At 37.2% G+C, this 22051-nt stretch overlaps 1 protein-coding gene and 1 pseudogene across 50 annotated transcripts in view; one reads left to right on the top strand and one right to left on the bottom strand.

The window, feature by feature from the left end:
* The window catches only part of SLMAP (sarcolemma associated protein), a 150175-nt gene that overhangs the window by 26626 nt on the left and 101498 nt on the right, over positions 1-22051 (top strand). The gene's annotated exons all lie outside the window — the stretch shown is intronic.
* On the bottom strand, positions 46-12654 carry LOC103000506 (pyruvate dehydrogenase E1 component subunit alpha, somatic form, mitochondrial-like; annotated as a pseudogene).

Raw genomic sequence — 22051 nt, 5'->3', positions numbered from 1 at the left:
ATTTAGCCAATATTATTGAGTTCTTCCTGTGTGCTAAGCATTGTTCTAGTTAAACACAACAAAGTCCCTGCCCCCGTGGAGCTGACATTCTGGCGTGCAGTGTGCCATCATCAGTTTTTCATCGTCACCTCGGGTCTGTCTAGGACAAAAGGGAGTGCTTGATTTACTGACAGGGAATCCAACATAGTTCAGTTCATATTGTCCTATAAATTTGCTGTGTAAAAGCAATACTGTTAATATGTATCCAAAGTATTCTGGTTAAATTTCAGTTTTGCCCTCAATTGCTAGTGCTCTACACTTGGTAAAATCTGTCCATATCGCCTTCAATTTTATAAATTTAGACTGTATGTGTATTTTCTTAACCTTGTTTTTTATGTACTAAGTTAGATTGTTTTTTTTTTTTAAAGTCATCAGGGAATCTCTTTAGATGAGTCATTGAATGATTTTGTTTTGGTTGTTTTCTCCCTACTCTGAAACTTACTTGTCCATTTTCCTCAGTGTGAATTTTAATGGAACTTTTCAAACTTTTGTTTGCATGACACATACTTTCCTAGTTCTTAATTTTTTTGACTTTTTTGACAATTTTGACGTTTCCGTCTTTGTTTCCATCGTTTATGGTTTCCATAAAAACTTTATCTTTATCCTTTAGATTCCACGCCCCATTCTCTCTCAAAATTCATATACTTACAGTCTTTTTTTTTTTTTAATTAATTCATTAATTAATTAATTTTTTTGGCCTCATTGGGTCTTCATTGCTGCACACAGGCTTTCTCTAGTTGTGGTGAGCGGGGGCTACTCTTTGTTGCGGTGCACAGGCTTCTCACTGCAGTGGCTTCTCTTGTTGCTGAGCACGGGCTCTAGGCACGTGGGCTTCAGTAGTTGTGGCATGCAGGCTCAGTAGTTGTGGATCGTGGGCTCTAGAGCACAGGCTCGGTAGTTGTGGCGCACGGGCTTAGTTGCTCGCGACGTGTGGGATTTTCCCGGACCAGGGCTCGAACCCGTGTCCTCTGCATTAGCAGGCGGATTCCTAACCACTGCGCCACCAGGGAAGCCCTATTTACAGTCTTAAATTACCACTTCTAAGCACTTAATTTCAAAATTTATGTCCTTATCATGAATTTCTTAATGATATTTTTTAGTTTATTTTTAGTTTTTTGATACACTTCAGTTGTTTTTAGTATATTCACAGAATTGTGCAGTGATTACCACATTTAATTCCAGAATGTTTTCGTTGCCCCCAAAAGAAACTCTGTACCCATTAGCAGTCACTCCCCATTTCCTCTTCTCCCAGCTTCTGGTGACCACTAATCTAATTTTTGTCTCTATAGATTTACCTGTCTGGGAATTTCATATAAATGGAATCATACAACATGTGACCTCTTGTGCCTGGCTTCTTTCATTCAGCATAAGTTTTCAAGATTCGTCCATGTTGTAGCATGTATTGGTACTTCATACCTTTTTATTGCCAAATAATATTCCTTTGTAGGGATATATATATAACATTTCATTTATCCATTTATCAGCTGATGGATATTTGGGTCATTTCTATTTTTTGGCTATTAAAAAATGCCAGGACTTTCCTGGTGGCGCAGTGGATAAGACTCTGCGCTTCCAATGCAGGGGGCCCGGGTTCGATCCCTGGTCAGGGAACTAGATCCCACATGCATGCCGCAACTAAGAGTTTGCGTGCCACAACTAAGAGTTCACAGGCTGCAACTAAGGAGTCCATGTGCCACAACTAAGGAGCTTGCCTGCCGCAACTAAGACCCCATGCAACCAAATAAATAAATGAATAAATATTAAAAAAAGAAAAAGAAAATTGCCGCCGTGAACATATATGTACAAGTTTTTGTGTGGAGGAACTGCCTAACTGTTTTCCAAAGTGGCTGTACTATTATATTCTCACCAGCAACTTATGAAGGTTTAGTGTCTCTACTTCTTGTTCAAACTTCTTATTATCTGTCTCTTTTATTGTAGCCATTCAGTGAGTATGAAGTGTCTCACTGTGTTTCTGATTTGTATTTCCCCAGTTACTAACTAGTAATATTGAGCATCTTTTCATGTACTTATTGGCCATTTGTATACTTTTCTGGGGAAATGTCTGTTCATATCCTTTCCCTGTTTGAAAAAATGGATTATTTATCTTTTTATTGTTGAGTTGTATATTCAGGATACAATTCCTTTATCAGATGAATGAGTTGCAAATATTTTTCCCCATTTTGTAGAATGTCTTAATGGTGCCTTTAAAAAAGTATTATTGTAAAATACACAACAAAATTTACCATTTTTACCATTTTAAGTGGTATTAAATACATTCACAATGTATTGCAACCGTCACCTTCATCCATTTTAAGTACTTTTTTTTTTCTTATCAGTCATCCATTTTATACACATCAGTGTACATGTCAATCCCAATCTCCCAGTTCCTCACACCACCCCCACCACCCCCCGCTGCTTTCCCCCCTTGGTATCCGTACGTTTGTTCTCTACATCTGTGTCTCAATTTCTGCCCTGCAAACCGGTTCATCTGTACCATTTTTCTAGGTTCCACATATATGCGTTAACATACGATATTTGTTTTTCTCTTTCTGACTTACTTCACTCTGTAGGACAGTCTCTAGATGCATCCATGTCTCTACAAATGACCCAGTTTCGTTCCTTTTTATGGCTGAGTAATATTCCATTGTACATATGTACCACATCTTCTTTATCCATTCATCTGTCGATGGGCAGTTAGGTTGCCTCCATGACCTGGCTATTGTAAATAGTGCTGCCATGAACATTGGGGTGCATGTGTCTTTTTGAATTATGGTTTTCTCTGGGTATATGCCCAGTAGTGGGATTGCTGCATCATATGGTAATTCTATTTTTAGTTCTTTAAGGAACCTCCATACTGTTCTCCATAGTGGCTGTATCAATTTACATTCCCACCAACGGTGCAAGAGGGTTCCCTTTTCTCCACACCCTCTCCAGCATTTGTTGTTTGTAGATTTTCTGATGATGCCCATTCTAACTGGTGTGAGGCCTCATTGTAGTTTGGATTTGCATTTCTCTAATAATTAGTGATGTTGAGCAGCTTTTCATGTGCTTCTTGGCCATCTGTATGTCTTCTTTGGAGAAATGTCAATTTAGGTCTTCTGCCCATTTTTGGATTGGGTCGTTTGTTTTTTTAATATTGAGCTCCATGAGCTGTTTATATATTTTGGAGATTAATCCTTTGTCTGATGATTCATTTGCAAATATTTTCTCCCATTCTGAGGGTTGTCTTTTCGTCTTGTTTATGGTTTCCTTTGCTGTGCAAAAGTTTTTAAGTTTCATTAGGCCCCATGTGTTTATTTTTGTTTTTATTTCCATTACTCTAGGAGGTGGATCAAAAAAGATCTTGCTGTGATTTATGTCAAAGAGTGTTCTTCCTATGTTTTCCTCTAAGAGTTTTATAGTGCCCAGTCTTACATTTAGGTCTCTAATCCATTTTGAGTTTATTTTTGTGTATGGTGTTAGGGAGTGTTCTAATTTCATTCTTTTACATGTAGCTGTCCAGTTTTCCCAGCACCACTTATTGAAGAGGCTATCTTTTCTCCACTGTATATCCTTGCCTCCTTTGTCATAGATTAGTTGACCATAGGTGCATGGGTTTATCTCTGGGCTTTCTGTCCTGTTCCATTGATCTATATTTCTGTTTTTGTGCCAGTACCATATTATCTTGATTACTGTAGCTTTGTAGTGTAGTCTGAAGTCAGTGAATCTGATTCCTCCAGCACCGTTTTTTTCCCTCAAGACTGCTTTGGCTATCCGGGGTCTTTTGTGTCTCCATACAAATTTTAAGATTTTTTGTTCTAGTTCTGTAAAAAGTGCCATTGGTAATTTGATAGGGATTGCATTGAATCTGTAGATTGCTTTGGGTAGTAGAGTCATTTTCACAATGTTGATTCTTCCAATCCAAGAACATGGTATATCTCTCCATCTCTTGGTATCATCTTTAATTTCTTTCATCAGAGTCTTATAGTTTTCTGCATACAGGTCTTTTGTCTCCCTAGGTAGGTTTATTCCTAGGTATTTTATTCTTTTTGTTGCAGTGGTAAGTGGGAGTGTTTCCTTAATTTCTCTTTCAGATTTTTCATTATTAGTGTATAGGAATGCAAGAGATTTCTGTGCATTAATTTTGTATCCTGCAACTTTACCAAGTTCATTGATTAGCTCTAGTAGTTTTCTGGTGGCATCTTTAGGATACTCTATGTATAGTATCATGTCATCTGCAAACAGTGACAGTTTTACTTCTTCTTTTCCAATTTGTATTCCTTTTATTGCTTTTTCTTCTCTGATTGCCATGGCTAAGACTTCCAAAACTATGTTGAATAATAGCAGTGAGAGTGGACATCCTTGTCTTGTTCCTGATCTTAGAGGAAATGCTTTCAGTTTTTCACCATTGAGAATGATATTTGCTGTGGGTTTGTCATATATGGCCTTTATTATGTTGAAGTAGGTTCCCTCTATGCCCACTTTCTGGAGGGTTTTTATCATAAATGGGTGTTAAATTTTGTCCAAAGCTTTTTCTGCATTTACTGAGATGATCAGATGGTTTTTCTCCTTCAGTTTGTTAATATGGTGTATCACATTGATTGATTTGCGTATATTGAAGAATCCTTGCATCTCTGGGATAAACCCCATTTGGTCATGGTGTATGATCCTTGTAATGTGTTGCTGTATTCTGTTTGCTAGTATTTTGTTGAGGATTTTTGCATCTATATTCATCAGTGATATTGGTTTGTAATTTCGTTTTTTTGTAGTATCTTTGTCTAGTTTTGGTATCAGGGTGATGGTGGCCTCATAGAATGAGTTTGGGAGTGTTCCTTCCTCTGCAATATTTTGGAAGAGTTTGAGAGGGATAGGTGTTAGCTCTTCTCTAAATGTTTGGTAGAATTCACCTGTGAAGCCATCTGGTCCTGGGCTTTTGTTTGTTGGAAGATTTTTAATTACAGTTTCAATTTCATTACTTGTGATTGGTCTATTCATATTTTCTATTTCTTCCTGGTTCAGTCGTGGAAGATTATACCTTTCTAAGAATTTGTCCATTTCTTCCAGGTTGTCCATTTTATTGGCATAGAGTTGCTTGTAGTAGTCTCTTAGGATGCTTTGTATTTCTGTGATGTCTGTTGAAACTTCTCCTTTTTCATTTCTAATTTTATTGATTTGAGTCCTCTCCCTCTTTTTCTTGATGAGTCTGGCTAATGGTTTATCAATTTTGTTTATCTTCTCAAAGAACCAGCTTTTAGTTTTGTTGATCTTTGCTATTGTTTTCTTTGTTTCTATTTCATTTATTTCTGCTCTGATCTTTATGATTTATTTCCTTCTGCTATCTTTGGGTTTTGTTTGTTCTTCTTTCTCTAGTTCCTTTAGATGTAACGTTAGATTGTTTATTTGAGATTTTTCTTGTTTCTTGAGGTAGGCTTGTATAGCTGTAAACTTCCCTCTTAGAATGCAGCTTTTGCTGCATTCCATAGGTTTTGGATTGTCGTGTTTTCATTGTCATTTGTCTCTAGGTATTTTTTGATTTCCTCTTTGATTTCTTCAGTGATCTCTTGGTTATTTAGTAACGTATTGTTTAGCCTCCGTGTGTTTGTGTTTCTTACGTTTTTTCCCCTGTAGTTGATTTCTAACCTCATAGCGTTGTGGTCAGAAAAGATGCTTGATATGATTTCAGTTTTCTTAAATTTACTGAGGCTTGATTTGTGACCCAAGATGTGATCTATCCTGGAGACTGTTCCTTGCACACTTGAGAAGACAGTGTAATCTGCTGTTTTTGGATGGAATGTCCTATAAATATCAATTAAATCTATCTGAGGTATTGTGTCATTTAAAGCTTCTGTTTCCTTATTTATTTTCATTTTGGATGATCTGTCCATTGGTGTAAGTGAGGTGTTAAAGGCCCCCACTGTTACTGTGTTACTGTCGATTTCCTCCTTTGTAGCTGTTAGCAGTTGCCGTATGTATTGAGGTGCTCCTATGTTGGGTGCATATATATTTATAATTGTTATATATTCTTCTTGGATTGATCCCTTGATCATTATGTAGTGTCCTTCCTTGTCTCTTGTAACATTCTTTATTTTAAAGTCTATTTTATCTGATATGAGTATTGCTACTCTGGCTTTCTTTTGATTTCCATTTGCATGGAATATCTTTTTCCATCCCCTCACTTTCAGTCTGTATGTGTCCCAAGGTCTGAAGTGGGTCTCTTGCAGACAGCATATGTATGGGTCTTGTTTTTGTATCCATTCAGCAAGCCTGTGTCTTTTGGTTGGAGCATTTAATCCATTCACGTTTAAGGTAATTATCGATACGTATGTACCTATGACCATTTTTAAATTGTTTTGGGTTCGTTTTTGTAGGTCCTTTTCTTCTCTTGTGTTTCCCACTTAGAGAAGTTCCTTTAGCATTTGTTGTAGAGCTGGTTTGATGGTGCTGAATTCTCTTAGCTTTTGCTTGTCTGTAAAGCTTTTGATTTCTCCATCGAATCTGAATGAGATCCTTGCCGGGTAGAGTAATCTTGGTTGTAGGTTCTTCCCTTTCATCACTTTAAATACATCATGCCACTGCCTTCTGGATTGTAGGGTTTCTGCTGAGACATCAGGTTTTAACCTTATGGGAGTTCCCTTGTATGTTATTTGTCGTTTTTCCCTTTTTGCTTTTAATTTTTCTTTGTCTTTCATTTTTGTCAGTTTGATTATTATGTGTCTCAGAGTGTTTCTCCTTGGGTTTATCCTGCATGGGACTCTCTGCACTTCCTGGAATTGGGTGTTTATTTCCTTTGCCATGTTATGGAAGTTTTCGACTATAATCTCTTCAAATATTTTCTCTGGTCCTTTCTCTCTTTATTCTCCTTCTGGGACCCCTATAATGTGAATGTTGTTGCGTTTAATGTTGTCCCAGAGGTCTCTTAGGCTGTCTTCATTTCTTTTCATTCTTTTTTCTTTATTGTGTTTCGCAGCAGTGAATTCCACCATTCTGTCTTCCAGGTCACTCATCCGTTCTTCTGCTTCAATTATTCTGCTATTGATTCCTTCTAGTGTATTTTTCATTTCAGTTATTGTATTGTTCATCTCTGTTTGTTTGTTCTTTAATTCTTCTACATCTTTGTTCAACATTTCTTGCATCTTCTCGATCTTTGCCTCCATTCTTTTTCCAAGGTCCTGGATCATCTTCAGTATCATTATTCTGAATTCTTTTTCTGGAAGGTTGCCTATCTCCATTTCATTTAGTTGTTTTTCTTGGGTTTTATCTTGTTCCTTCATCTGGTACATAGCCCTCTGCCTTTTCATCTTGTGTATCTTTCTGTGAATGTGGTTTTTGTTCCACAGGCTGCAGGATTGTAGTTGTTGCTTCTGCTGTCTCCATTTTCAGTACTTTTCCTTCATCCTGAACAGAAACTCTTTACCCATTAAATAATAACTCTCCTCTTCTCCCTGAGGCTCTAATAACTGCTATTTCTACTTTGTGGCTCTATGAATTTGCCTATTCTAGGTGACTTATATAGGTGGAATCACATAATATGTGTCCTTATGGTATCTTTTATAGCACAGAATTTTTAAATTTTGAAGTTCAGTTTATCCTTTATTTTAAAAATAATTCTAACAACCCTAAAATTTTTAATTTATATTACCATTTGTGCTTTTGGTATCACATCTAAGAAGCCATTTGCCTAATCCCAGGTCATGAGGTCATATTTTAACCATTTTTGAGTGTTCTCTTACTTGGCCCTCCCATTTGTATATTAAACGTCAACCAATATAAACTGTCGGTGGTCTGTCAGTAGTTTTATGAGAAGGGTTTATTGGATGTTGTACTATTTAAAAATTTTTAGATCAGAATAGTGGTTTCAAACTTTAGAATCTCCTGAGATGCTTATTGAAAACAGGTTCCTCAGATGATTTTTGTACATTTGTAGTAAATGTCTAGGAGACTTGGCATCATGTGGTTGAAAAGTGTGGAATTAACATAGTCCAGCATAATGATGAAGAGCCTGGATCCTGGATTCTGACTAGCTGGGTGTGAATCCTGGCTGTGCCACTTTCTTAGCCATATGATCTTGGGCCAGTCACTTGTTCTCTCTGGGCATTCATTTCATCTATCAGAGTTGTTGCAAGGATTAAACAAGCTAATATCTGTGAAGCACTTAGAATAGTTTGGCAATAGTAAAGCAGCACATGTGTGTTACATATTATTATACCCTTTAACTCAGTAATATCATTTTCAGGGACTTAATCTAAGAATATTAACAGATATGTTGCATAAAGATGTATGTATAACAGTTTCATCAAAGAGATTAATTGCAAGAAGTCTTCCATATATATAGTCAGTAGACCTATGGTTAAATATCTTAATGAAATTTATGAAATGTCATGTAGCCATTTAGTCATATTCAAAAAATATTTAATGCCTTGGGAAAATAGTGATTTAAGTGAAAAAGTCAAATTAATATACAACTACTTGTAAAGTAGGTCTATAAACTTCTTTAAACATATGGGGCAGGGAAATGGAGTGTTGGTCTTGTAATGCATGTAAATAAATAAGTTAAACTGTTGACAATGATTATCCTTGGAAGCTGGGAGGAATAATTTTAATTTTCTTCTATACTTTATTGTACTTTCTTGACTTCAGTGATAAGTATTTTATACTCAGAAAAACAAATTAATTTTGAAAAAGACCAGCAGAGGGGAAAAGCCCAATGTGAAATAGGAAAAATGATAGGAAAATAGGAAAAGCCCAATGTGAAAGAGGATAATAGGATGATAGAAAAATAAGAAAAGCCCAGTGTGAAATAGGAGAGCATAATGGGAATAGGAAACCTGCATCCTAATACTAGTACTGTTATTAAATGATTTTAAATCTTGATTGAATTTTATGTCTTCCTTGGGGACATAGTTTCCTTATATGTAAAATGAGAAATTGGACTAAAATTTAAAAGGCAGTATAGTAGAATGGTTAAGAGCTGGGAGGTCAGAAGTGGGGAGTTAGGGACTACAGCTGAGGAGATCATTACATGGGTTCATACCCTAGTTCTTATTTGCTTGGTGACTTCTGACAAGTAATTTGCCAGAAACTCTGCCTCAATTTTCTTGTTTTTAAAGTGGGGTTAATAATAATACCTCACAGGGGAGTGGTGAGAATTAAGTGAATTAAATACATGTAAAGGACTTAATATAGAGCCTGGCACACAGTAAGAATTCAGTAAATGTTAACCATTTTTACTGGTATGTAGATCCGTTCTAATGAGGTTATTTATTGCCAATATTTTTAGTCAAGTGAGTGATTCTTAAATTTGTCATTTGAAAGTTTAGTCAATTTTCTATATAGATATTTTTGAGATTGTGGAGGCTATTGATTTGTGAAATAGAATGTTTTGGAGGCCCTGGCCCCCACCCCCAGCTTGCCTTATTTGTTTTGTGTTCTTGTGCAGGCAGCTTCTTTGAGGTCCTAAGTTATCTCATCCATGAGAGTATTTTATAGACCATTTCAGCAGTAAAAATCTCATATTTGATTTTTTAGTTTTTTTCTGACTCTTTTTGTTCTGAAGCTGATGTGTGCAGCTTAATCTGCCTGTAATTAAGTTGCATAGGCTGTTAGGTTGTACCTGTTTTTCTTCAACTGATGTTTCAGTTTTAAACTTGAGAAATGGCATAAAGCCCAAGGGAATGTTACAGCTCAGTTGACTTGCCCATTCTAGAAAAAGCTAACGTTATATTGTAAACTCAGCTAGAAGTTGGTGGAGCATTACCTCTGGTGTAACTCGATTGATGCATAGATGTTATTTAATGTAATCCCAGAAAAAGAATGTACCCAAATGTTTTAAGAGGTAAATCTGAGTGTGAAAATTACTTTCAGAGTCAGCAACCATATTGAAATTCATTTTTGGAACCCTGAACAAAGACTACAAAAATAGATGACCTTTATAATATTATATCATTTTCTTTCACTGACTATATGAGATAATTAAGTCTTTGGTGAATAGTGACTCAGCTATTCCATTACTTGGGAAATTTTTGTCTGCGAACAAGTCACTCTGTGATACCTCAGTTTATAATGGCAGTCAAAATGAAGATGAAATTTGTATTTTAATACACTTATTCTTAGATCTTCAGAAGCTCTCTCCTTTTCTACATGGAGTAACTGCAGTAGGCAGCCCACCATGGGGGGCATTATTTCTGTGTTAGAGAATAAATTAGTAGAGTTAACATTGCCAGGAAGCAAAAGGCAGTAGTTTGACTGCCATAGTTAAGTGATACAATTTGTTACTTATAACAAATATAAGGTATTTTCCTCTAATTGTAATAACTTGTTCATTAAACATACCTACCTATAATCCTCATAACAAGAGAGTGGTATGTCTTTTGGCTTGATAGGTAAAATCAGCTTGAGACAGCTTTGTGACTCACTGACACAAGAGGGAAAAATCTCTGCCTGACTTCGAAATTGGATTTTATTTTAGGATGAGTTGTTTGTGTAAGTATAGATATGAGAGAGTTCCTCTCCTACATGTCTAATATCTTATGCTATCTCCCCATAGATTTAACTCAATGCTTCCAAATTCCCCCAGCCTACACTTTTCGTATCTTCTGCTACTTGGTTCACGTTAATTACAAAGTGTTCCTATTTCTCTCTCCATATTTTTCTTTCTGAATGTAAGAGTTTATGAACTTTTCCTTTAAACATTTTGAATTGTCTTTTGTGTTTGTCGATTTGTTTCAGTTTTTAAAATTTTCATTTTTTCTTGTAGAAGAGTCTAGTAACATATTTGCTTCTGTGGAGGAAAATTGGGAAACTGTGGGACATGGGGAAGATGATGTACTTTTCACTGTACCACTGGAATTTTGAAACCCATTAAACTTTTCTCCCATCTTTTTAAACTTAATTTTATAGAGTAGCATAAACACGTTTACAAACTGTTTGTTTGATGGGTTTTATTTCTTTTAAAGTTGAGAACACAAAGTTTCTTGAAGTTGACCATTGAATGTTCTGTTGAAGGCATAATAGTAAATTTACAGTGTTCCTTTATTTATTTACTTATTTATTCATTCATTCATTCATTCATTCATTCTGCTCCGGGTCATAGTTGCACCACGCGGGATCTTCGCTGTGGCATGCAGGCTCTTAGTTGTGGCATGCGGACTCTTAGTTGTGGCACGTGGACTCTTAGTTGTGGCATGTGGGATCTAGTTCCCGGACCAGGGATCAAACCCGGGCCCCCTACACTGGGAACATGGAGTCTTAAACACTGGACCACCAGGGAAGTCCCTGCAGTCTTCCTTTAAATGATTCACTTGATCCATAAACTTCAAAAGGTGGATCACTGTAATAGAAGTGATGGCCTAGCTCTTCTAAAGGTGGTTTGGGATCAACTGTAGCAAACTAGACTGTGCTCTCAATTTCTTTCTTCACTTCAACATCAGTTTCCTTTCATTCTTCAACACTGGCAATATTGCTGTGTGCTATTCTATCTCGGAGAAGCATAATAGGGTCACTCTTCTTACTTCTTGTATTTCTTCTTGTGTATGGTAACTGGCTCCAAGATCATGCATACTGTGTCCTTCATAATGTTGAGTCTGCAGCTCTATCAGTATGATCCCCTATACAGATCTATAATAGGCAGCTGCAATCTTTGTTGCCTCCTGGACACATAGAGCATCCATTCCATCTGACCTAAGCCCAGGAAGAAAATTGCCTTTCTTGTAGTAATCAGTGATGGCTGCTGCTCTCTAAACAGATGTTTCCATTCCACAGTGGTTCTTCTCACAGATGAAAATAAATGGTCATTTCCACAAAGTTGCCATATTGTATGCTTCAAATATAAAGTAAAACAGACCTCATTTTTTCCATTATACAATTGGCCCTCCCTATCCATGAGCTCTGCATCCACCGATTCAACCAACTGCAGATTGAAAATGTTTGGGAAAAAAATTCCAGAAAGTTCCAAAAAGCAAAAATTGAATTTTCCATGCACCGGCAACTATTTACATAGCATTTACATTGTATGAGGTATTATGAGTAATCTAGAGATGATTTAAAGTATATGGGAGGATGTGCCTAGGGTTATATGCAAATACAATGCTATTTTATATAAGGGACTTGAGCATCTGAGGATTTTGGTATCCATGGGAGTCCTGGAACCAATCCCCCTTGGATACTGAGTGGTAACTGTACTTACAGGCCAGACCAGTGCTCAGGGGAACCTGAGCTCTGACAATGCCCTGATCCCTGTAGAAGGTCTTAGTGTACATGTGTATTAATCCTACTTTTCCTTTAGCACAACCTTCTCTTTGTCCTGTAAACTCTACAAATTTCTAGGACAGAAAGTCCACAAGTAAAGCTAAAGCCATGAGCCCAGTAAGCGGTGATGAGATGATCTATGATATTTATCACGACCTCAAGTCCCCCACAGTCTTCTTGACATTACATAAGTAACAAAAACCACAAATAACTTTCTGTTTGATTCCATTGGCAAACAGTCTGTATCATCCTGTAGAGTCTGAGTCTCTCTTCACTACTGAGCACTGTTGTGATAAGAGGGCCCTATTACTACCCATGAAGGTCACATTTCTTCATTTCAAATGTACCATCATTTGCACAGTTACGGGATGCCACCAGTGCTCTGCTAGCCATGACCCTCAGGAAATGGTGAGAATCTTCCTCTTAGAGGATCTTCCTCCTGAGTGTAGGTCGTGGTGGTGGCAGCAGTGATGTCATGCTCTATGCTGGGTCATAGGCACACAGATATTTTTAAAAAGTGCAGAATATTCACGGATAGGCTGCAGTTTTCTTAACTGTTCTTCCATTGTTGAATATTTACATAGGTTCCATCTTTTTAAACTATTATAAATTTTGCTTTGCTGAATATCTTTATACCTAGATCTTTATTTATGTTTTTTATTACTTCTGTAGGCTGAGCTCTCAGAAGTAAATCAAAGGGGACATTGTTTTAAAGCTCGCTTCGTATACTTTGCCAAACTGCTTTCCAGACAGGTTGTGCCAATTTACACTCCCATGACCAGCTTGTGAAAATGTTTCTCTTATGTCACTCTTGAATGCACTGAGTGTTATTTAAAATACTTTCTGCCACTTTTATCAGTAACAAGCTGAATCCCTTAAATTTTTATATTACAAAGTTATTTCCTATGTGCGTGTATATATTCATATATTCTTTTCATCCTTCCTCTGTTCATTGGCTTTTTAAAAACAGCTTTATTGAAGTAGAATTTACATTCCATAAAATTTACCCATTATAAAAGTAAGTTTAGTTTACTTGAAGTTAATGGTTTTTAGTAAATCTGTAGTTTTGTAATCATCACCATAATCTAGCTATAAAACATTTTCATCACCCCCAAAAGTTCTCTTGTGCCTATTTGCATTCAGTCCTTGATCCCACATGCAGCCTTAGGTAACCACTGATCTGTTTTCTGCCTCTATAGGTTTGTATATTCCAGAAATTTTAAATAAACAAAATCATACTATATGCAGTCACTTGTGTCTGGCTTCTTTCCGTTAGCATTATGTTTTTGAGGTTCATCTATTTTATAGAATGTATCAATAGTTCATTCACTTTATTGCTGATATACCTTATTTATTCAGTGGTTGATGGATATTTGGATGGCCTCCAACTTTTGGTTACTATGAACAGCGCTGCTAGGAACATTTGTGTACAGTACTTTGTGTCTTTTATTTCTCTTGGCTAGATACCTAGGTGTAGAATTGCTTGGAACCCATTACATTTTATATCATTACTTAGCCACAAAAAATGTTTCTTTTAAAGAAAGGATGATAGCACTGTATTTGAGAAGAAACATAAATAAATGATATAAAAGAGTTAAACTGGAATGATTGGATCAGGCAAGTGAAAAGTTCTAAGACATGCAGTATGACTGTATAATAATGGAAGCCCCTTCAGGATTTATTGGTACATGAGCAACTGCTAGAGCCTAAAACCAAGTGAAGGCAAAAAAAAAAAAAAATTAATGAATATCTAAATAAACATTGATAACTACTTTGGTTCCATGAAAAATGAGAAAAATGGAAATAGAACATCATTTGCATTAATTATGACAGAAAAATGAGTATATATAACACACAAAATGTCCTTTGCAATATAAAAGAAGGTCAACAAGATTTTTGTAGGTAGACCAAAGAACTATGCAATCAGTTCGTTCAAGGTGAGTATATGTAGTAAACAAACAGACATCCTTGCTAGTAACCACAGAAATAAATATCTTACAAGATGGTTGTTATATTAAATTAGCAAAATCAAAATATGTAGTGCTAGAAAGGTTGTGATAGTGACATTAGCTTTGTGTTTTGGTCTAGTCCACATGCAAAGCAATGGGGCAGAGCTTGTCCACATCTGTGGAGTAGTAAGATTCTGGGGTAACCTCTGTTTTAGCTTCTTTGAATGTAATTAACATATTTTAATAGTAAATTAATAAGGGAAGAAATAAACCAAAAGATAACAGCTACAGGTTTCTCCCATGTGCTGAAGTCCAGTCTGGTCGTGCTTTTCTCTCTCTGCTCTCTCTGTGACTCACCTAAACTCTGGAGGCACTAACCCAGCTCAGCTTTTTTTCTCTCTGGCCTGGAGAGCTGCATGTGATCTGAATCCTGCTTTTCCAGCTTTCGCTAAATCCTGGATCCAGTTGTTCTTTAATCCTATGACTCACACCTTGAGAGTCACCCCCACCCCACTCCAAGAAAATGCTTTTAACTTTCTCATAGCGAGTAATAATTCTGTCACATCTTTTCTATGCTTTAATGATTTTGTGTTAGGTGCTCATATGAAAATACGCTTCCGGTTGATTTTCTTTTTTTTAAAGTTCTTTGCAGAGTTCTTCTGTATGGGTGGGACCAAACACTTATGAGTCACTCCCAGTTAGTACAGTACAGCCATCCAAGAGTAAGTGATTTTTCAGTGTGACAAATTGTCTGCCAAAAAATTGTAAAGTAGAGCTAAAATCAAGAAACGGAAATTGATCCTTGCTCTGTTTATTTCCCCCTGTATCTTCAAGTTATCTTTTTTCTTCCAGTGTCAAAAATTCTTTCCATTCCTGACAAATTTTTATTGTATTGGTAATATTTTTCCCTAAGTACTAGCATTATAGGTTTTTACATCATCCATACTTAAATACTTTTCCTTGTTATATAAGGCTATGAGATTTATTGTTAGTTGAGTTTATGTAAAGTTGTGGGTGAAGTATTATGTAACAATGAAGAAGTCAGGTATGATAAAAAGTAAAAATTTTCCTATTTATTTTATTATACTTGACAACAATTTTTGGTTTATTAAGAAATACATCACCAATTTTCTTTGTATAGAGCAACCACAAATACTCTTCTACTAAAACTGTAAATACTCTTCTACAAGAGGTAGTGGTGCAACTGTATTTAGTTCCTTTAGTCTTTTCCACTCAGATTGGCTTGACTACTTAGGGACCTCAGGAAGAGATGGCCTGTAGATTCTACTAATTTTTGAAAAATTAATACAACAGAATTGGAAAGTCCAGACTGTTACATGATTTGACTTGATTTCTGATCCCCGCCAGTGTATTCAAGTCACTACACCATCTCTTTTTAAACTGGTAAAGGTGTTAGTCCTTGGCTGGTTCCCTGGCCTCTTGGTTATTTCTTTTCCTGATTTTTTCTGTAGCTTTTTGACTGTTTTGTCTGAAATTCCTTCAAGCATGTTCTCCACTAACTCTCCATAAAGTGTTAGTGTTCTTAAAAGTTCAGTCATTGTTTTCCTCGTAAATGTTACTTTTGGATCATCTCATATAATACAATAATTTTAATTACCTCTCAAATGCCTCTCAGATATCTTGAGCTCTAAGGTCTGAGTTTTCTACCCACTGCCTGCTTACATTTATTCACTTGAATGTCCTATAGAGACTCTAAAAACAATATACCCCAAATTGAAATGAATCATTCACCACCCCCTCCCCAGTATTTCCAAATACAGGAATGGCCTTATCATCTCAGTAGCTCATACTAGAAACTGCTGCTTTCAACACTGAGCACTTAAGATCTGTCACTAAGCCCCTTTCACTGCTTCTAACACTGTCCAGTTTAGGACCTTGTTATTTCTTTATTTCAATAACTGTAACTGGTCTCCCTGCCTTCAGTCTAGTACCCCTCAAGCTATTCCCTCCCTGAGTGAAATGTCAGTTTGATCTTAGTATTTACCTATCTAAACCCTATAGTGGCAAGTCCCCTATCATCTATATCATAAAGGTTGTACTGCTTGATACGTCTTAAAAGGCTTGGTGACTGCTCACCTCTCCAGCATGACTTCCTGTCATTCTCAGTCTTGTGCTTCACATGCCACCCCCCCACTAAGTTGTTTCTCACCTCTGTTTGCTCATGCTGTTTCAGTCCCCTCCCTTCTCATCCTGATTCACTCTTAATCAGCCTTCATGACTCAGCGTGGGACAGTTCCATCAGAAGCCTTTTCTGAATCCTCAGGATTGGGCCAAGTACCCTTCCTCTTTACCGGATTATTCTTGTTAGTATATGAAACAGTGTAATTTTTCTCATATTAAAAAATTATTATCTTGACCCCACTTTACTTTCTAGCTACTGCCCATATCTTTGCTTCCCTTTAGGGCAGAACTCCTTAAAAGATTTGTCTGTATGTACACTTTCTCATTCCCCTCCATCCATTTTCTCTTGAATCACTCTGGTGAGGCTTTCATTGTCCACTACATCCACAGTTCTTGTCAGGGTCATCAGTGGCTTCCAGGTTGCTATTTCCGTTGGTCAGTTCTTGTTCCTAATCTTCCTTGATCTTTCAGCATCATTTGACATAGTTGATCTCTTCCATGTTCTTGGAAACATCATTCACAATGGCTTCCAGGACACAACACTTTACTTCACTGGCCATCTTTGAAATTTCCTTTGCTTGGTCTTCATCTCCCCGACCTATAAACTTTGGACTGCTTCAAGACTCTGTCCTTGGTCCTCTTGTCTATCTGTACTTGCTTTCTCAATGATTTCATTCTGTTTCTTAACTTTCAGTTCTTTGTATATGCTGATGACAACCACATTTTTATCTCAAGCCCAGACTTTTTCCCTGGACTCTAGGTTCATATCCAGCTGTCTTTTTGACATTTTCACCTGATATCTAACATACACCTCAAATTTAATATGTCCAAAGCTGAACTCCTGATACCTCCCTAACCTCAATAAAAAACCTTCCCACATTCAGCCCTTCCAGTTCACGTGGGGGCAGTTACAGTTGACCCTTAAACAACATGGGTTTGAAGTGCATGGGTCCAGTTATATGCAGATTTTTTTCAGTAGTAAGTACTACAGTGCTACACGATCCGAGGTTGGTTGCATTCCTGGATATGGAACTGCAGATACAGAGGGCCAGCTATAAGTTAAAAGTTATATGGGAGTTTTCAACTCCATGGAGGATTGGTGTCCCTAACCCCAGTGTTGTTCAAGGGTCACTTGTATATCCTTCTAAGTTGCTTGGGTCAAAAACTTTGGTATCCTTCTTGACTCCTTTTTTTCATATTTTACATCCAGTCTGTCAGGAAATCTTGTGCTGTACAAATATTATCATTTTGTGTGTGTGTTGTATAAAAAGTTAATGTTATGCTTTTCCAGTTTTATAACACTGTTTTATTTTAAGGGCAGGGATCCTGAAGACCATATTTATACCAGATGCCTTGATTTGATTCCCCCCTCGCCCCCCGCCACCCCATAAAGAACTCTGGTGGGTTGCTGAAGCTCTTCCATTCAGAACTGAGTCCTGTAATCTGAAAGAACAAAGAGCAAGTGAGCTGTTAACCCTCTTAAGTACCTTTCATAAGTCAGTGATTTTACTTCTGAAGTCTGTTCTTGTGTCAAGGAGATGACTAGTTTATTAACCCTTTTGAATTTATTGAACTTTTTCCTTCTTTGATCTCCCTTGATGTTTACCTCCTTTTTTTTTCCTGGCAAATTCTGTTTTTCTGTGTTTTTCTCTCTTTGTGTAGTTATATTTTTCTATTTGGAGGTTTGTTTTGTTTGTTTCTTCTTTTCATCTTCTTTCCGCTTTCTTCCATCAAATGATGATAATGCGGAATTGAAGATTTGTTAGCCTTATTGAATAAAGTTTTATATCTTTTTTAATATTAAAGTTTAACTCTAAGATTTCTTTTTTGTGGAGATAAGCACTGTGAATAGTTTGTATACATTCTTTCAGATTTTTGTTTTCTAATGGTGTATAAGCATATATCATTCTTTTTTTTTAAAGATGAATCTCAATTTCAGGATATTTTATTTTATTATTTTATTTTTTTGGCTGTGTCGGGTCTTAGTTGCGGCACACAGGATCTTTTTTGAGGCACGCGGGATCTGTTGTTGCACTGCTTGGGCTTCTCTCTAGTTGTGGCGTGCAGGTTTTCTCTCTCTAATTGTGGCGCACGGGCTCCAGGGCGCCTGGGCTCTGTAGTTTGTAGCACGTGGGCTCTCTCCTTGAGGTGCGCGAGCTCAGTAGCTGTGGCGCGTGGGCTTAGTTGCCCCATGGCATGTGGGATCTTAGTTCCCCGACCAGGGAGCGAACCCGCGTCCCCTGCATTGTAAGGTGGATTCTTTACCACTGGACCACCAGGGAAGTCCCTATCATTCTTTTTATAAAAGGGATCACTGTATGTCTTGATATATTTTAATTTCAGTACCCATACCATTACATTATTTTTGATGATTATGATGTCTGATATTTAATCAGACAGACAGTTTGGCTGGGCATTAGTAGTTTCCAGTTTTTAACTTCTATTAACATTGCTTCGATACATACTTATGCATTTGCCATTGTACATGTGTGCATTTCATTGTTTCTATAGGTTAGATTCCTGGATGTGGAATTGCTTGGTCAAAGAATATAAGCATTTAAAATTTTAATAGGTGTTGCTGAATCATTTTCCAAAATGGGTGTAGCAGTTTACACTCTTATGCCCAGTGTACATATGCCCAGTATGTGAGAGAGCTGTTTCTCCACATTTTTATTTTGCCAGAGCCAGGTATCACTATTCTTAATCTTTGCCAAACTGATATTGACCACTTTGATAATTGCCCATCTTCCTGAGCTTTTTGGTCTCTTGAAAGTTTTGGAGTTAGATGCTTGTTTGCCCCTTCCCATACATGTCTCTTTCTCTCTCTCTTTTTTTTTTTAAACAGAAAATTCAAATAGTATAGGAGGGTGTAATGGGAAAACCTCTGCCCTGCCCTAGTAATTTATATGCTACTAGGTGTAGCTCCTAAGGAGCATTTTGAGTTTTGAACTGAGTGAGTTAATGCTTCTGTGAGCATTATTCCATGACTTCACTGGATTTCCAACCCTGTCACTCACTCAGGGCCAGGAGTATAGTTGGGCTCTGGTTTAGAAATGGAATTATATGACATCTGTTAAATATCACTTGCTTAATTTATTCAGAAGCTAGTTCACACTGTCAAGTGAGCTGTAGATTGCTAATCTGTGCTATATATTCTGAGTGTATTTACATATATCTGAGGGTAGTAATTTCCTTTTGATATAACTTTGATTAGGGAATTCCCTGATCCATATTGTGATGTGTGTTTCATATTTTTTATAAATGGTTTTCAGTCTGTGCTGTGAGACAGAGATTTAGCTGCTTCTTTGCACAGGTTGTGGTTATTTATGGTAATATTCATGTGTAATGGGGCAATGGCATGCTATTTTTAACATCTGTATGTGTTAGAGTTCAGCTGTTACTGATTTATTTATATCTCTATCAGCTGTTTACTGTTTAAGTAATTAACTGGTAAATTATTTTTAAGAACCTTAGCTTAAGAAAGGTTATAAGGAAAAGACATAAAGGAAAGTCTTGCATCAGTTCTCTGACTGAAGAAAGTCGCAGTGGTTACACGTTTATGCATATTCTGTGAATTTAGTAATAATAGCTGCCATTTGTTTAGCAGTTACTACGTACAAATGCTGTGCTAAATACCTTACATGCTTAACATCATTTAACCTTTACAACAAACACTCAGAGGTACGTACTGATATTATCCCCAATTTATAAATAGGGATTTATAAATAACCCTTTATAACTAAAGGGATGCTCAGAGAGGTTAAATAACATGCTCAAGGTCACACAGTATGTTAGAAGGTGATGGAGCTGGAATTCAAACCTTTAACGTCTGCTCTGTTCCATATAGCATATTGCTATTTAGATGTAATACAGTTTGGCCTATCCTATGGTAAATCAAAACTTTATAGCTTCCATTCTAAAGTATGAATTATTTCATTTATTCGAAATGTATTTTAAAACATCATTTGTGGGCTTCCCTGGTGACGCAGTGGTTGAGAATCTGCCTGCCAATGCAGGGGACACGGGTTCGAACCCTGGTCTGGGAGGATCCCACATGCCGCAGAGCAACTAGGCCCGTGAGCCACAACTACTGAGCCTGCGCGTCTGGAGCCTGTGCTCCCCAACAAGAGAGGCCGCAATAGTAAGAGGCCCGCGCACCGCGGTGAAGAGTGGCCCCCGCTTGCCGCAACTAGAGAAAGCCCTCGCACAGAAACGAAGACCCAACACAGCCAAAAATAAATAAATTAAAAAAAAAAAAGTTACTCATGTTCTTAAAAAAAACAAAACAAAACATCATTTGTTACTTGTGCCTATTGGAACTTTCTGACAGGGAATAAATGTTATAGTTTTAAAAAGATGGAATTGTAACGCTGTTCAGAGTATGATTTGGACATAAAGGGTTGGGAGTTAGAGGCTTAACCTGGAATAAAGCCTTGAGTCTCTGGTTTAGGTGTAATATTATTTAGTGAGAATTGTTATCTGAACGAGAAATCTTATTTGTTAAGATATTTAAACTGGGGCTTCAGAAAGAAAAGGAGGCTTTTAACAAGTAAAGAGTGTGGGTGGGTGGAAGCAAGGGCTTTTCGGGTCCAAGCACAACGTAAGCAAGAATCATACCTGGGGCTTGTGTAGGGAATTGCTAGTAGTTAAGCAAGGATAGAATGGATGGTACTTTTAGGAAAAGTGGAAAATCCAGTTTGATAGGGTGATTGAGGTCATTATGAAAGATTTTGAAAGTTATCAGAGCTCTCAGATTTAATTTTGAAGGCAAAGGGTCAACAGCCATTTTACAAAGGGAAACAAAATGGTCAGGTTTGTATTTTAGGAAATAAATCTAGCATCAGTGTAGAGGGTGAAGAGTGTGGAATCATAGCCATCGTCTTTGCAAATGTTATGGGCCTGAGTTAGAGGAACAGTAATGGTGAGGGAAAGGCAGTGTGGAATTGAGAGATTATTCTGAATCAGAATTCCTAGGAATTGGTGACATTGAATGCCCTATGGGGTTATTGACATTATTACTACTGATAGTATTTGTTGTTATTACTGTTTTGCATTTGCTCTAAGTGACTTTGGAAAGTCACATATTCTATTTTTAGTGGCTGATGGCTGAATTCCTATTCACAGGTGCTCAGGAAATGGTGGGTAAATGATGGAATGAGTCAGGGCTATAAATATCACACTCACGAAATATTTATTTAAAATACTTGTGTGGGGCTTCCCTGGTGGCGCAGTGGTTAAGAATCCACCTGCTAATGCAGGGGACACGGGTTCGAGCCCTGGTCTGGGAAGACCCCACATGCCGCGGAATAACTACGCCCGTGTGCCAGAACTACTGAAGCCAGTGCACCTGGAGCCCGTGCCCTGCTGCATCAAGAGAAGCCACCACAACGAGAAGCCTGCGCACCGCAACGAAGAGTAGCCCCCGCTCACTGCAACTAGAGAAAGACCGCGCGCAGCAATGCAGACCCAACGTAGCCAAAAATAAATAAATTTATTTAAAAATATAAAATACTTGTCTGATGCCTGTTCAGCAGGCATTTTGTTAAGGGCTAGGGATGTCACTGAGATAAAGGGATATAACTTATCTTGATCTTCAGGGGATTTGCCATGGTCATGAGGTGTCTAATAGACCTTATTTGCCATTCTTACTTTCTGTGTAATCTTTGGGCATATAATTTAGCTTCTTACCCTGTCTGTTC

The sequence above is a fragment of the Balaenoptera acutorostrata genome, chromosome 10, assembly GCF_949987535.1.
Source record: "Balaenoptera acutorostrata chromosome 10, mBalAcu1.1, whole genome shotgun sequence".
In the NCBI taxonomy this organism is placed as follows: domain Eukaryota; kingdom Metazoa; phylum Chordata; class Mammalia; order Artiodactyla; family Balaenopteridae; genus Balaenoptera; species Balaenoptera acutorostrata.
The sequence above is the reverse complement of the archived record's forward strand: the minus strand, read 5'-3'. Positions and strand labels throughout refer to the sequence as shown.